Genomic DNA, 13,104 nt, shown 5'->3' with positions numbered 1-13,104 from the left:
GTCAAACGACCTTGGTACTTTTTCATAATGCCTGTTTATACAAATAAAATATGTAAGTCCTAGTTATAACCATACAACACATTCAAAACCAAGCATGGGCTAAGTTATGCTGTGGAGACTTCTCTGACCCTTCCTCCAGGCCTGTTCTCCAAGGCAGCAGTAGTGTTGTTTGCATAAAACTTTGCATAATCAAGCCCTTGAGTTTTCAGCAGCTTTTCCTTATTTTTTTCTCCCTCAATCATTTTCTGAGTCTTCCGGGTGCTGTAAATACCAGGTGGATGGACAGCAAAGGTAAATAGGATGGTTGTGGCAGGGGAGAAGTGAGCAGAAGGAACAGGCAGATGTGGGGGAGCTCAAGTTTATCCTTCCAAACCATGGGCACTGTAGGACAAATATGCCCACCCAAACTCTGCCAGGTGGAACTCAAAGCCCAGGAGAGCAGATGAACCAGAGAGTTCAGGAAAGGGAGGTGCAAACGCACATTTAAGTAATCAGGAGCCTCTGTGCTGCTGAGGATTAAACTGCTCCCAAGTGCATGAGGTGGCCTACCTTGCTGACCCATTGACACACACCTGCCCTGTGCCACAGAGAGCCGGGGACAATCCTGGGAACATCTCTTGGGTGGCAGGAGGTGACACTGGTTTTCCAAAAGCCTGATCCAGTGACCTCTTTTCCAGCCAGGGAGGAGTGAGCTGAAATGTTTTCAGTCTCAAAGGTTTCAGTTCAGGGCTGTGATCTTGTCCACTTTGCCACAATGGGATTAATTACCGTAACTACCAGCTTATCAGTGCAGGATGACGTGGAGGAGCTGCCTGGAACATGATGGTTCCTACGGGAGAATTGCCTGAGAGTCCGTAAAATGGTGATGGAGCAGCTGGAGCACGGCACTGGCTTGCTGCTTTTGTTCCTAGCAGGAAGGCACGCTTATACATTTGGTTGGCGGCTACGCTGATTCTTTCCATTTCATCTTAGCTTTATAAGCAACCTTCCGAGCTAAAATGATGTTGACTGCTTGTACCAAGACAGAGATGACGACATCAAATACTCTTGTGCAATTACTGAAGGACTCCGCACTGCTTCTTGTGGGTTTGTTGCTTGTGGAGTTGCCAGGTTGTTTCTGGAAGCGGGCTCTCTCTCTTCAGGGCAAGAAGGCGTCCCCTTTTCCCGTCTGCCTGGTCAGAAGGTAAAGCATCAACCAGGCCAGTTTGTCTCGTGGCATTAACATCTCCTTTCCCATGCTCATCCCACTGACTCTTAGGGCCACCTGGTTCTCTCCTCTGTTTTGCAAAGGGACCACACAGCCCCAGCTCCTCGCTCTCCAAATTTAGCCGCAGCTGATCCTTGGCAGAGTGGAAGGGGCTGGGAGCACCGAGCCCCATCCCCAGCCCACTGGTAACCAGCTGCCAGCAGGGCTGTGAAGTGCTGAGTGCTTGCTGATGCCGTCAGCTTGCCACTTGCCTCTTCAGCAAAGTTCATTTAAATGTTCTTCTGCGTTTTAGTGCATGTGAAAAGAAGTAAAAAAAATAAAAAAAAATCAAGGTCAGGGAAGGATCGTGATCTTGAGTAACTTGCACCATGTCAAACATACTTATTGTTTTATTTTAACATGGTCAGAGGATAGGAAAATGTGCTATAAATGGAAATTAAAGAGAAACAAACTGGGAACAGATGTCAGGAAGTATTATTTCATGCACAGAATAATAAATATGTGAAATGGCTAACCAGACAAGGAGGCTGAGGCAAAAAATAATAAAGTCGGGTCATTTAAGAAATAATTGGGTACTTTCCTAGTAGAGGTGAGACGTTAAAAAGGAGTGTGTTGGTTGTGGTTGCTGCTTCTCTCTTCCCAGTCCTCCTTCCCCTAAACATCTAATCCTCCTGATTTTCTTGGTGTGTCTTTGCGAACTATCACGCAAAGCTGAAAAAAAAAAAAAAAAAGCAGCCTAATATTTTGGGAACCACGCTCTGCCTAGCCCTTCGTAAGGGCACAGGAGTGTCACTGGGCAGCAAAATCATTTCTGCTTCATGAGGTTTGACATGGGCAGGGAAAGAGGATGCTGTGCATCCCTAGGCTGGGTGAGGAGAACAGATTTCCATGTTGAGCAGGACCGTGCCTTCCTGCCGGCATGGGTTAGGTGCGTGTCCATCCACCTGCTCCACGCTGTGGGGTTTTGAACCTATGGGCCACTTTCGGCTGGACTTGGTGGAGGAGAAGACACCTCAAATGTCGCTGTGCTCGCATCCTTGAGTGAAGGAGCCAAGTCGCCTTGTTTTTTTGTTGGGATTCATGGGCATTACTTGTCCAGGTGTAAACCACAATCACCCAAATTCGTGGCTGGGCAGCTCTTCCTCTTCTTCCTCCCTGCAGGGGAGCGGCCAGGTGGCAGCGTGCCCTAAGCCACCACTCCTGTTTCCTGCCCTGTGACCACTGTCCCGGCCCTGCCACGGCTTGCTCAATGGCCGGGGATAGAGGTCTCCAACCAGACAAAGCTCTGGATGAATTTAACCAGGAAATCTTCCGCTTCACTCTCTCTTTTGGCCATGAAATCAGTTCAGGTTGGCTTTCCCCAGCCATGCAATCTGCCAAATTTTCATCCTTCCTGGTTTACTAGCGACTGGAAACCAGGAACAAGTGGGACTTCCACATGGCCCTGGGCTGGGGCAGGCTTGGTTTCGATCAGAGCCCGGATATTCAGGCTGACAAATACAGATGGGGCTGAGACAGGGCGGGGAGCATCCAGGAAGGCACGGGAGCTGCGGCACCGCCTGGGTGAGCCGGGATGTTGCGAGGGTTTTCACCAGCTTCCTCCAGTCCCACTTCTGCCAGCACTTTCCTCCTCACCCAGCCGGTGGTTCCCCAAAATCGTGGTGGATTTAACCAGTGGCAAGCCAGAGTGGGATGGGGCTGAGGCTGCAGCTCCAGCACCATGCATGTGGCTCCAGAGGTGCATCTCATCCCAACCGTGGCCGAAAACTCACGAACGGCAGCCCCACGTTGTCGCAACCTTCAGCTGAGGTCGCCTTATGCGTCGCCGAAACGCCCTGCAATTTATTCATTCAGTGACTTCTTGTTTTCTGGGAATCCCTCCAAGTTGCCGCTGGTTTATGAGCTGGGGCTCCCTAAAATGCCTGCCCATGCTGTCGCCTTAAATCATGCGTTAGGCGATTGGCAAGGCTTGTGTTCGCTCTGTTTGCAAAAAGATCCCTCTCGGTGCAATTTTTTTCTTTCCTGGTCCACGTATTCCCAGAATTGCTTAATTCATAGAGTGTTTTTCTAGGTATATCTATATTTGAAAAAAAATAATTTAAGCACGGCGCATTTTTCCAAATCCAAGCCAAGCAACCACTGCGTTTCATAAAGCTTTGGGCCATGTGAAACAGCAGACGCATTACATTCACGTGGATTTCCTTTCCCATTGTTTGGGGTATTTTTGTCTCATTTTTTTTTATTCACCATTTCTCTATTTTTCTTTCTCCTTCTTACAGATCTTTTCACAAGTGCAAACACCACAATTTACATTTGTGTTTTTATTGTATTTCTTATGAAGGCTGCCGCTGCAGTCCATGACCTTTCGTCGTGCTTTATCTTGATAAACTGGTTGATATTTTGATAGATTTACTTTTCTGTACACCATCTCCTATATTCTTTGTTATCTATTAATAAAATAAATCACTTACCATCTTAGTAGATTTCCCGAATTGTTTACTGGATGTTTTTGGACGTGTAAGTCTCCGAGAAGCTTTACGTGATGACTCACGCTTGCTCCGTGTCGATCGTGGAAATGTTTCCTTGCTGTTCTGGGGAATTTGAACAGTTTATTCATTTATTCCAAGTATTTACAAGAAGTTTACTCAGGCAGTGCTGGGTACAGAGAGTGCCTTTTTAAGAAGGCAGCATTGCAGGCGACAGCCCGGCCGGGGAAGCGGGGAAGGCCAGACTGCAACCCACGGCCTTCCTCCTTGTTGTGTTGGGAGGTAGAGATGTGGCACGGGACTTCATGCCGTGGTTCATCCCCACTTTGAGCCCACGGTGGCCAAGCAGGGTTTTCAAATGAAAAGAATAAGCTGGGTTGTAGGAGAAGGTGGGGAGGATACAGAGGGAGCCTTTGGGAATGGCTCACAGGCCTCCCGGCCCCATTTCACCGCTGCTGTACCTCAGCATGCGGGGGGCATTCCTTCAGCTAGGCAGAAAGAAGGCAAAATCAAGTGATTTTCACTTAAATTTCTTAAACCAGTCTGTAAACTTAAAAGAAAGACTGCTTTTAATTTGAACCATGGCCTTTGCCCCATGCAGACTTGGGCATTTTGTGTCAGCGCTGTCCTTGTCCTCTGGCAGGTCCTGGCCTGGGCTCCCTGGGAGCACAAGCAGCCATCTTCATCAACATTTTCTCCCTTCTCTGTACCAAAATAAAGCTCCTGAAGGTCACCACGCCGCTCCTGCTTGGATTGGGTTAATTTGGGGTGTTGCCTGAGCTTGTTGTCCCTGCACAAAATGGGTAGAAAAGGCTGGTGCCCCCCAAGACATAACGGGGTTGAAGGAGCCCATGCAACTTCCTCGCTGTGTTGGCAGCCTGAGGGGGGGGGAAACCCATTAAGAAATGAGAATTGAGGAACTGAGCCGCAAATGACAACTGGCTGCTCAAAGGAAAGGGTTGGGATTTGTGGGTGCTGAAGGGTGATCCGCAAACAGGGGGAAAGCCAGCTCATGCCCTCATCCTCTGCAGAGACCAAGTCCTGGAGGAGGCTTTCCCCAGGGTCAGAACCCCACATTCCTCACCCTTCCTCCTTGCTTTCAGAGGTAGCAAGGCTGAAATGCAAGAAATTGCAGGAAAACAGGTTCAAAAGCACGTCAGGAGTGCCTGCCTGGGGCTTTTGCCCCCGGGGCATGTTGCAGGTGGCCATTAGCTTTATCAGAGCAATCAGGGCATGACTGGGGCTGCCTCTGAGGGCAAAACCACCACAGTGCTGTGCTGTCACACAGCCAGAGTACATTGATACCAGGTGTTTCTCCAAAGAGTTTCTGGTTTCTAACCTCTTCAGAGCACAGGTGACTTGGAGCTTTAGTTCACTTAGTGGCCAGCCATGGTGGAACTCCAGCACTCAGCCACCTGCTGTCACAATGAGATGGTACTGGAGAATACATAAAGGTCATTGAACAAATGGCATTTTGTGGTACTGGTGAGCATCTTGGATCCTTGAGGAGTGAAGTTTTGAAAATAAGGATGGGGGAAAAGCAGCAATCACAGCATAAAACCCAAAGCCACAGTGCATCCAAGCAGAGCCCCGGAGGAAGCATTCCTCATTCGGGTTTGATGCTATGTAATTTCCCTGCCATATTTCCTATGCTTTCCAGCCAGCTGGCAGCTCTGGCCAATCCCAGCATTACCAGGAAATTATACAAAATAATGCATTTTAGTAATGAGTGGCACTCTTCCTGCCTTGCAAATTGAACCACGCAGAGCATGCGATAAGCGAGGTCCTCTGTGATAAAAGTGTTTCCCCTGCTGGGTCGAGGTGCTCGGTGGGGGGTGTTTGTCCCCGTGCTGGGTTGCTGGCTGCCCCACAGCACAGACAGCCGTGCGTGAGGGTCTTCAGAGGGTCTTCACAGCATCTGTGTCCCTGGCAGCAAAAGAAGAAATTAAGCAAAGCTGTGATGGCATGGGTCTGACTGCAGCCACCTCAGGCCTCTGCCTGCACCCCCAAACACAGCAGCCACCCCACCGCCCTCCCCAAAGCACACGGTGACGTGGAAAGCCCGACATTCCCTAAAATAAATTTGTTTCTGCCAATCCTGCCAATCTGCTTTTTTTTTTTAGAGCCGAGGAGCACGGTGTGCACAGCTCACTCCCCCCGCCGCAAGATCCTGCAGGGCAGCGGTGTGCATGAGTACAAAGATAAAAAACACCATCGAGGAGCAGCGGCTGGGAACCATAAATTCCTTTCAAGTAGTCCTTGGGCACATCAGGAGACGGAGCGAGCAAAGCAACTGGAATTTATAAACTTACATAATTAATTTTTCTTTGCGGGGAGAACAAACATTCCCATGCTCCAGCTCTCTGAGGGCCTTTGACAATTGGGCTCCTTTTTATAAATAAAGTTATGTAAGTTTATACATTTCAATTAGTGCGTGTTCTGGCCTCTTGCAGCCCAAGGATGTTTTTTTCACTCTGTTTAGGCTGCGGGTAGATCATTGTGCCTCGGCGCATCTATAATGCGATTTAAATGAAGATGCTCGCGAGCAGCATGATGGTAATGAAATGGTCTCTGGACGAGATTGGCGCGTCCCCTGCGAGAAAATGAGAAATGAGAAAATGCAAGAAACGAGCTTTACATCGTGGCAGCTGACAAAATGTCTGCACCCTCCTCTGCGGGGCTGGAGTGGGATTTCTCTGCCCGCAGACAAGCCATGTGATGGCCACGGGTGGGTTTTTGCCCAAGCAGGAACATCTCCAAGGTGTCCCGCAGCCCGGTTACCCCAGCGTGCTGCAATCTGAGCTGGCAGAAATGCTTAAACCCGCTGGCTTAATCCCCAGCCATTGCAAATTAGCACAACTCCATTAACTTCGGAGGACTATTTACATGGGGAAGGTTAAATGCATGCAGGATCAAGCGCAAAAACCTGCAGTGATTTCGTTCGTGGGGCAGTGGTTTCCTAATTTACGAGGCCAGATCTCGCCTGTGCTGTGTGCTGGTTTCTGAAGTTTTGTTTATTTATACACAGCTGTGGCAGAGGGATTTCTCCACGGAGCAGCATGACGAAAAACCATTATTTACTCTGATTATGTTGCTGGTCTCAGTCCCTAAGCATATCTCCCTTCCAGCTCATTTTTTAGTAACCTGTAGCTATGAGGCTGGCTATTAAAATGAGCTATGTGGGTTATTCCATTTCCCTTTCCCTCTTTTATTACTATTTATTTCTGAAGTTTATCTGCAGGCCCTACAACAACAAGGTAAGAGCTTTCTGGCCTCCTTCTTTGATATAATTCTGGTGTGTGTACATATTGCTACAGAAGAAAAGCATTTTCACATTTTTGTGGTATTTCTATGACCCATCCTCACCAAAGGTGGCGAGGGGACTTGGTCTGACACAGCCAGACACCCCTGCTCCTCGTGTGCTCTCGCCTTGTCCTGCTGTGGGTGCGGGGAGCCCCTCTGAGGGGTGCTGGGGGTCTCATCCTGCACCTCGGGGGTACTTGCTGCAGTGAGCCTGCAGCATTTCCCTTGGGATCAAGCCCAATGAGTGCCTCCAAGGAGCTTCAGAGCAGCCCAGTTTGTCTCGCTGGGGATGTGCCAGCCCCAAGGCCGGTGGTGAAACACCCGCTGTGCCCTGCACGCCCGTGGGCTGAGCAGAACGTCGCTCCCATTGTGGCTGCAAGCTCTTTGCCAAACCTTTGGGAGTGTCTTGCAAAACCTCCTGCACGCAGCGGCGGTGGCTCAGCTTCCCCTGCTTGCTGACATGCCTTCCTGCTGCCCGGACAACAGCCAGCGTGGATGTCAGCATCCTTCCAGCGAGAAGACTGGCTTTAATCGGAGTCGTGTTCCCCAAGCTACAAGAGTCCGAGGGAAATCAAACAGCACGGCCTCATCGAGGAGACGCCTGAAGTCAAGATCCTTTAAAAATCATACTTGCATGTGAGGACTGGCTGTTGTCCCATGGCTGGCATTTTGCTGGTGCTTAAAACTACATCCTCAAAAAAAAAAATTAGAAAAAAAGCAAAATGGAAGAGGTTCAGCTGAAGCTGGCCCAGTACATTTTTTTTTTTTCCTAAGTGTAAACTGTTTTCTCACCTTTGAAGAGACTTGGCTGCAGCCTCTGCTGCCTGGCAGATTTCGGTTTTGCAGCTCCTTGGGTCTTGCTGCAAAACCCTGTGGGATGCCTCTGAACTGAGGCAAGGAGAGACATAAGATGTTAACTCTTCCAGGACTGAAAAAAAAGATGTTATGTGCATAGCGGGTGTGTTTTTGTTTCTGTTTGCAAAATAATTATTGCCCAGTTTCTGCTCATACAGAAGCTGAATTTCAAGTGGATTCTTCTCCATCCCATTGCCTGCACTGCTGTGCCTCTGATCTGCAAGGAAAGGGAGGAAAACACTATAGGTTACTGCAGCCTTTGTCTAGAAAAGGCAGGTATGCCCTTCTGGAGCATTCACTTTAATCCAGCAGCTCAGGGAGTAATTATTCTTGGCAAACGTGAATCAATGAGAGCATGACACAGCTCTGCCCATGGCTCACAAGTGGCAGTACACAATGCAGCAGGGACAAGTTCCCTTCCACCACTGCTATCCTGCCCAGTTTGCCTGCAAGAGCAAGCTGCAATGCTCCAGAAAAATAATAAATAAATAAATAAATAAACACCATGGTGCTCCAGGAAACACAGATGGATGTGCAGATCCCTTCAACTCGAGCGGTTTTGCCCGAGCTGAATATGCTATCCTCGTCGCCCTCATCTCACCGAGGCATGAAAGCAAAGGGAACGGGAGCAAAACAGCTCTGCGGGGCTTGCTCTTGCTGTGCTGTTTTGCACGAGAGGCTTGGTAGGGGAAGAGGGGGAAAACTGCAGTGTGAGGAGACCACTGAAAAGTTGTGTTTGTGTCGCTGACAAACCGTGCTGGTAAACTTTGCCTGCCCTGGGAGAGGCTTTTTGCTTGGCTGAATTCCAGGCTCGAGCCATCTGAGTGGGAAAACAGGCTGGTTCCTGGAAGAGCTGAGATGCTCCAGCTCCAATTACATGTTGCCTTTGCATTTGTATTTCCTTCTTATCTCCAGCATTTGAAAATCAGGACTGCCACTGAAGCGCATGCATGCAAGGGAGTGATCCTCAGGCTCCTGTTGTTATTGAAATCTTAACCTCTTATCTTGTGTCTTTAACCCTCTTGGTCACAGAGGCACACTGAGGTTTGTCCCACGCTTTCCAGATGGATTTCTCTAGCTGCTCCACTCAGTCCACAGAAATCAGATAGATTCCTGTCATGGGCAGGCTTTGGTCCATCACAGAACATTAATGCCAGCCACACTGGCCTTACAGGAGCATTTGAACCCAGAGCACGAGGTATTTCCAAGAGGGACATTGCAAAGTGTTTCAGCACATGCCTGCCTGCGGCTAGCAGTGTTTTTGGCTATGAAGCCAGGGCGGTGGTGCTAACAGAAGTCATTAACATTATGGGATGTGGTGCAGGGGGTCTGGGACAACACATCCATAACTGTGGGAAGGACTAGTAAGTGTTTCTGATGAAACAGGTCCTGGGAGGAGGCAGGGACCATGTTCACAAGAGCGGCTGCAGGTACCTCGAGGGAACAGCTTGAGGGCCTCAGCCCCACATCGCAGCACTCGCAGCCGTGCTCGCTTGCAGCTTGGCTGCATCTGATGTTTCTTGCTCTTACTTTGCTGTTGCAAAACAGGAAGAGCAAGATAACCTTAAAGATTTTATAAGCTGGGACTCATTCCTACTTCTCTTTTGCTCCTGGCAATGAACCAGTTATTAATTAACAAGCAAATACTAGAGAAAAGCCAATGTACATAGCTCAGCTGTAAAGACAGTAGCACCAAAAGATAACTTTTTACTACAGTGCACCCAACTGCTCTCAAAGCGATGAATAAATAGCCTGGAAAACAAAACAGAACAGAACAAAAACAGAAAATATTTTGAATTTGATCAAAAGTGAGAGTTGAATCCTTTTAAAAGACTTATTTTCTGGTTGTTGTGCATCTCACATGTCTTGTGGAAGAACTCCGGCAGTAAGGATTCGTGTCACCGAGTGAGCCAACACCAGTGCCCTGGACGTACAACTTCACTGGTAGCCACCCCGTGAGAACAGTTTGATGCTCTGCGATTCACCATATCTAATAATTTGCATTGTGATGGTGTGTGAAGGTGAGATTTTTGATATGTAGGCAAAAAGCTATGCCAATTTCGGACTGAAGCATGTGCATGCCTCTCACAACACCTGCAATCAAAAGCATTTGCTCTCTTCCTCAGGAGAAACAAAACACAGCAATTTACTACGGTGCTTGTAAGAAACCTCAACTTTACAGACCTGAAACATGAAAATTCTGCTTCCTTTCTCATGAAGTAAACCTCAGAACTATTTTAATATCAATTTTTTTTCAGGGCTTCCTTATTTTCACCCAGGCACAAGCAGCCATCCAGGAGAGATTGTGCTGGGATTGTGTTTCAAGCAGTCCATCACGTCTTGCTCCATCCTACCATGAATGCTGGAGGTGGCCCGGGGACCGTGCTCCCCAACAGTTACACTGGCGGGTGTCATTAGTGTCTACTCCATCACCAATGCTTTAAAAAGTGTATTTTATAAGGTTACTCATCACGCTGCCACTCCGCTACCCGTCTCAACAACTGGATATAAAATCCTCTTCCCCGGCAGGCCCTGCCAAGCTGCCTATGGTTTGTTTAAAGCAACAACAACAGTGAGCCTGGGAACAGCGTGTCTCGGTGCTGTTAGGAACTGGTTCCCATTAATTCATGTCTGAGTTTGTATCGGGTCATGACACGGGATGGCAGGGCATCAGGTGGATTTGTGTCTTCTGATGGCACCAGCGTGCGGTAGCCATAGTGCTCACCTTGCCTTACACTCCAGTGGGGTGAGGGACATACGGGGACGTGTCCTGGCCCCAGCAAGAGCACTTGGGGCAGGGGGGTGAAGCCTGAAGGGAGGATGTAGGGGAGAATTGCTCAGAGGGATTGTTTTGTGATAAGGAGACTTCATTAAACCTGATGACTGGCAGAGGAGATTTAGGTTGGAGCCCTGCAGCCCGGCATTGCACTTGCTCTTACTCCTGGTGGGACTGGTTAATTGCCAGCAACAGGTAAGAAACCTCCCCAAATTTAATGCTTTGCCCTACATGATGTGCAGTTACAGGGAAGGTCAAACTACCTACACTCAGGGGAGTGGAGCTGTGAATCAAGCTCCTGCCTTACTCCCCACCGAAGTTTTTAGGGTACAGCTGCCCCAAGCACAGCAGAGATATGGCATTTAGGCAGCAGTCTGACGATGCACTTTGCTCAGTGGTGATGTGAATTGAATCAGGGAATGCGCTTGGATTAAAACACCCTTCCTCCTCCTTAAGGTTTCACAACGCAGCCCCATGACCAGTTGAGTCGGCACGATTGCAGAGGAGCAGGCACGGCTGTGGGTGTGGGACCGGGAGGAGGGAGAAGTGTCTTTCCCCCAGACAGCACACTTCTATTTCACTTTTGTTTTCCTTTTTTTTTTTTTTTTTAATTGATCTTGAAGTATAGTGTTATGAAATCTCCTTTACAGTGGAGCCTAGCTGCCAGACACTTAATTCTCCTTTCAAGCCTTGTATTAGTTAATGAACAAAAATGCTTGCCAGTTTAGGGTAATTCATCCCTCTTCTGTAATCTTTCTACTTTGATAGTCAGGACAATTTTAGTGAAACATGAAGTACATATATACATATTTGAAGAGGAATGAAATATGCATTGTCCCTCTGAATGTGTCATGGACGGGAACGGCCCTTTCTTACTCCTGAATAAGATTTTGGAGTAGCCTTAGGACTGCTTCAGGAAACTTGCTGCAGGTCTTTTATGGCCTCCAACGCTTCATGACATGGCGTATGGGGAGCTGGGTATGTGCTGTGGATACTCATGTTGCTTACCAAGCCAGTTGTGTCTATGGCTGTGCACATCAGCTACCCAGTTTTGGTGAAAAAGAGCGCTGTAAAATGGAAGAGCATGAATGTGTAATTTTGTGGAGATTCCTGCTTTGCAATGAAGGCAATTTTTAAATGACTGCTTGCTTTGGTTGGGTCTCTCCTTCAACTGGTTTGACAATGCAGGTGCTTAACAGAGCAACAAAAATGGCATGTGTTCATTTTCTTCCTGTATAGGACAAAAAGATGAGAGGATCACAGTCCCAGGGAACTGTAAGTCGGTCTGCTAGTTGCTGTTGATCTGGCCATGACAAGACTGAAGACTGTGCTCCTTGTTGTAACAGCCTTCATTTTAATGTTTTATTTCAGTGAGCATCCTGGGGCTCAGAGATTTCTCTAGCCTGTTTAAATAGGGCTGCTCGGCTAGGATTTGTAGTCTCATCAACTTTGCAAGTAAGCAAGCAACAACAACAGAAAAAGAGGGTTACTAATGAGTGAGTGAGTCATGCATGATTAGTATCAGCTCTACAGGGCAAATTTCCAAAATTTGAAACACTCAGAACCTTCATTACTGAAGCAAGCACTGATAACCTAAATCGGCCCCTTTCTTCCTCCACCTGAAATCTGACAGAAGCTTTGTGGACCATCACCTAAAACTGAGCCAACTGCCTTCTTGTTTAAAAAAAAAAAAGGAGAAACATATTGCAAAATGTGATGTGTGACAGCACTTTCCAGTGAGGTTCAGGGTTGTTGTTTTCTGCTTGATGCTGTGTGGAAAAAAGAAGGAAGGAATAAATATTGTCACAACGATGTTTTGTAGCCAGAATCAGCAGCCCTTGACTGTAGAGGTGGCCGCTCAGAGAAATTCTTCAGAGTAGGCTTCTACCTCAGAAGAGTAGGTTTCTACCTCAGAAAAGGGGTTTTTATTGCTGTATGAAGGAGGGGGGGAAGTGAAACCTGCCTTTGTGAGGCAGAAACGCGTTCACCTCAAAATGGTGCCTGGGGTGGGCACCAACCTGTGGTGGGGGGAGCTGGCGGCACCTCCCTCCTGTGCTTACAGGGCTGATGTCTTTATGGTTTGGGGGCACCGGGGGACATTGATTTTCCCGTCTCGTTTCTTTTTTATTATTATAATTGTTTATCAGAAAGGCGTCGAGGGGGATCATGGCGTCGGGGGGGGTGGAGAACGAGGCGGGCGGGCGCCATGGCGGCGGCACTGGGCAGCTGTGCTGGACTCCGTGAGGGGATGGATCTTCCCTGAAGGGGGCTGCCGAGCCCCCTGCAAGCCGAGGGGCAGTCGGGGCGAGCGGCAGAGCGGTAGCGGGGAGGCTCGGGAAGGACCCAACGAGGGGGCGCCGCCAACCCTCCTCCCTCTACCCGCCCGCACAGCAGCGGCGGGCGCTGAGCTCCGCCAACCACAAAACCAACCAGGGCGGGAGGGGAGGGAGGGGGGAGAGGGAGAGGAGTGGGCTCAG

The sequence above is a fragment of the Netta rufina genome, assembly GCF_964035555.1.
Source record: "Netta rufina genome assembly, chromosome: 3".
NCBI lineage: Eukaryota > Metazoa > Chordata > Aves > Anseriformes > Anatidae > Netta > Netta rufina.
Note: the sequence above shows the minus strand (reverse complement) of the source record.